The 4,147-nt window shown below is 44.4% G+C and overlaps 1 pseudogene; it reads right to left on the bottom strand.

Annotated features, from left to right (window-relative positions):
- Positions 1 to 1,787: 1,787 nt before the first annotated feature.
- On the bottom strand, positions 1,788 to 3,792 carry LOC110741302 (annotated as a pseudogene).
- Positions 3,793 to 4,147: the final 355 nt, after the last annotated feature.

Raw genomic sequence — 4,147 nt, 5'->3', positions numbered from 1 at the left:
GTCACCCAGGCTGGATATCAGCCGTGCAATGGCACGATATCAGCTCACTGCAACCTTCACCTCCCAGGTTCAAGCGATTCTCCTGCCTCAGTCTCCAGAGTATCTGGAATTACAGGCGTGTGCCACAACACCCAGCCAATTTTTGTATTTTTAGTAGAGACAGGGTTTTGGCCAGGCTAGTCTCGAACTCCTGGCCTCAAGTGATTCATCTGCCTTGGCCTCCCAAAGTGCTGGGATTATAAGGCATGAGCCACCATGCCTTGCCTGTTTCTTAGCATTCTTTTTTTTTTTTTTTTTTTTGAGACGGGGTCTCACTCTGTCACCCAGGCTGGAGTGCAGTGGTGCAATCTTCGCTCACTGCAACCTCTGCCTCCTGGGTTCAAGCAATACTCCTGTCTCAGCCTCCCTAGTAGCTGGGACTACAGTCACACGCCATCACACCTGGATAATTTTTGTATTTTTAGTAGAGACAGAGTTTCACCATATTGGTCAGGCTGGTCTGGAACTCCTGATTTCAGATGATCCACCCACCTCCACCTCCCAAAGTGCTGGGATTATAGGCATGAGCCACCACGCCCGGCTCTTAGTATTCTTATACCTCATTTTCCTTATCTATAAACTGAGGATAACACTGCAGGCTCCCTACCTAAATATCCATCCCTCCCTCCTCTTTATTAACGGAATTTTATTTGGTGGTCTCCCAGCCTTCCTTGCAACTAGCAGTAGCCAGGTAACATAGCTCTTATCAAAGAGATGTTGACAGAAGTCCTTGTAAAGAGATACCTACTGCATTTCTCTCTGGAAGGCAGATATAATGTCTTGAAAAGTTATATTATGACCTTGAAAATGAAAGACATACGCTAAGAATAGTGGAGAAAGAAGACAGATTGAGCCTGGGTTCTTGGTGACCTCTCATGGTCACACAAAACTGGACTGGCCTCCTTATTGAATGGAAGAAAAAAAAAACCTGACTTCTTATAATAAGGTTTTCTGTTACACGTAACACAATCCTGATATATGATTTCAGAGTTACTGAGAACATTATTAAGTGTAATAATGAACAAAAAATGGTTAACACAGGGCTTAGCATATCATAAGCATGCATTTAATGTTAGTAGTTAACACTGCCATTATTAGTAGTACTATTATTATTATTCCCCGTGGCTTCTTTGTTCTCCCCTTTCCTAAGCACAAGCTTTTTCCATTCTACTTCATTTCCACACATTTCAATCAAATTCAGGCACTCATGACATTACCTCTGGATTATACTCTTGGTATTCTAGTTGTACCTTGAAAGATGAATTGTTTTAGATAGGCAGAGAGAAGGGTGGAGGGCCTTATTGGTGAGGATAACAGAAATTCCATGCTTTTCTGGAGGATTAGTGGGAGATAAGGTGGAAAGATAGGTTGGAGCCAGATTGTCAGGGGTTTTCTATAAGTGGCAAAGGGCAGGCCGAGGAATTTGTAGTACATTTTCTTATAAAAAGATTAGGCTCCCACTTGCCTTTTGTTTTTTGTTTTTTGTTTTTTGAGGTGAAGTCTCACTCTGTCGCCCAGGCTGGAGTGCAGTGGTGCAATCTCAGCTCACTGCAACCTCTGCCTCCCAGGTTCAAGTGATTCTCCTGCCTCAGCCTCCCAAGTAGCTGGGACTACAGGTCAGCCTCCTGAGTAGATGGGACTAAAGGCACCTGCCACCATGCCTGGCTGATTTGTGTAATTTTAGTAGAGATGGAGTTTCACTATGTTGGGCAGGCTGGTCTCGAACTGCTGACCTCAAAGGATCTGCTTGCCCCGGCCTCCCAAAGTGCTGAGATTACAGGTGTGAGCCACTGCACCTGGCCCACCTGCTTTCTTTTAAAAAAGTTAATAATATGATGAAAGGAAAGTCCAAATACCCTCTTTTATTTACTTGGTGGTGTTATTCAGCTTCTCTGGAATTTAGTTTGTTTGGCCATAACATAAAGAAGTTAAAACAAATGCTCTCCAAGACCCAGGTCAGTTCTAAAATACTAAGATCCATGGGAAATCACTGAAATAACAGTATCTAAGCTTGAATTAAGAGCCTCAAATTAATATTAGCTCTGACTTATTCTTCCATTCATTTATTCTTTCTTTCAACAAAGTGAATTTATGTTCCATACTTTCATATAAGGAACCTTGCTGCTACTTCAAGTCTCACTGGAAACCAACCTAGATTACCCGTAACAATCAGAATAATCTTCCTCAAATACTTCAGGAATCTATAACAGCAAGCCTTGGCCCACCTTGCTTTCTTTTTTTCTTTTTAAGATAGGGTCTCACTGTGTTGTCCAGGCTGGAGTCCAGTGATGCAATCATACCTCACCACCGCATCAAACTCCTGTACCCAAGCAACTGTCTTGTCTCAGCCTCCTGAGTAGCTAGGCCTATAGGCACACAACACCATACCAGACTAATTTTTTTTGTAGAGACAGGGTCCCGTTACATTGCCCAAGCTGGTCTCAAACTCCTGGGCTCAAGTGATCCTCCCTCCTCAGCTTCCCAAAGTGCTAGGATGGCAGGCATGAGCCACTGCGTCCAACCCGTCCTGCTTTCATCCTTTGTCAACAAACTCAGGTCCCTGCCAACCTCCTCTCTCTCCGGTCTTCTCCATCCTTCCACATGTTACACATGATACTAGACTCAAAGCTAAGCAGAACATTAATTTACAAATCAAATGTGACATAATAGTACAAATGGCTTAGTAACTAATGAATATATCATGCTTATTTTAAAAATAGGTTTACCGTTTTTCAATTATATTTGTAATGTCAATAATAAGAGAAAATAGAGGAAATGTTTTAAAGGAATAAGGAGGTAACATCACCATCCAATGTGAAAAACAGTAACTTTGGGGGATATTTCTTTGCAAGATTTTTGGATGGCTTTCAAGTAGCTGTAATCATTTTGAATATGGAATTTCTTTAACTTAATGTCATAGTACAAACTTTTTCCATGTTTTTTCTTTTTCAGACTCCCAAATCTCTTTCATTGGGGGGAATAGGCCTCTCGGGGGTCCTCACTGCACAGCTGGTTCACCGGCACTGTTTCCCGAGTCCTGGGGCTTCATCACGTCGAGCAGCTCGGGCGGGCTGTTGAACGGCTCGATGCACAGGGCCTCAAAGGTGTCGTCTGCCCGGAAGGCCAGCCCCACTGTGGCTGGAGCCAGTGGCCGTGCTGTTTGGCTGGTGAAGCCACACTCGCCAAGTGTCTTGCCATCATCCAAAAGCTGGTCGTCCTTGTATAGCCGCTGCTCGTCGGGAGGCCACTTGAGGAGTCCCTCCACGAGGCGCTTCAGCTCGAACACCGTGCTGGACTCCTCGGCATCAGTGAAGATGGCGGTCTTGTGGCGCCGAATCGTGAGGAACACGTCCATCACGGCGGTTGCCGCTTCCCTCAATGCGCCGGCGCGGCCGCGCTCCGCCCCGTTCCCAGCAGCCCGCGCGCGGCCCGGCATGCCCCGCCTCCCCCAGCGAAGGCACCTTTTTCCGTGTTATTATTATTACTTTTCTATGGAACTATTTTATAGCTACATAATGTTGTAAATTTACCATGAAAGATTTAAGATATACAAAAAGATAAAAAGAATAATGGAATGAACATCCATGTATCCCACAGAGCTTAAGAAATAAAACATTGTCAGTGTAGCTGATACCCTCTGTGTAATCATCCTCATTTGCAGCTTCCTCCATCTCTAACATATGTAACCACTTTCTGAAATTCGGTGATTATTCAGCCCATGCATTTCTTTATACTTTTTTTTTTTTTTTTTTTTTTTTTTTTTTAGAATGGAGTCTCGCTCTGTCGCTCAGGTTGGAGTGCAGTGGCGCGATCCCGGTTCATTGCAACTTCTGCCTCCCAGGTTTAAGCAATTCTCCTGCCTAAGCCTCCCAAGCAGCTGGGACCATAGGTGCACGCCACCACGCCCAGCTAATTTATTTTGTATTTTAGTAGAGACGGGGTTTCACCGTGTTGCCCAGGCTGGTCTTGAACTCCTGAGCTCAGGCAATCTGCCCGCCTCACCTCCCAAAGTGCTAGGATTACAGGTGCGAGTCACCAGGCCCAGCCTACTCTTTATACTTTTACCACATATGTATGTATTGCTAAGTAATATGTAATATTATTTGCA

The sequence above is a fragment of the Papio anubis genome, chromosome 12 (assembly GCF_008728515.1).
Source record: "Papio anubis isolate 15944 chromosome 12, Panubis1.0, whole genome shotgun sequence".
Lineage (NCBI taxonomy): Eukaryota > Metazoa > Chordata > Mammalia > Primates > Cercopithecidae > Papio > Papio anubis.
This window is presented reverse-complemented; position numbering and strand designations above follow the sequence as displayed.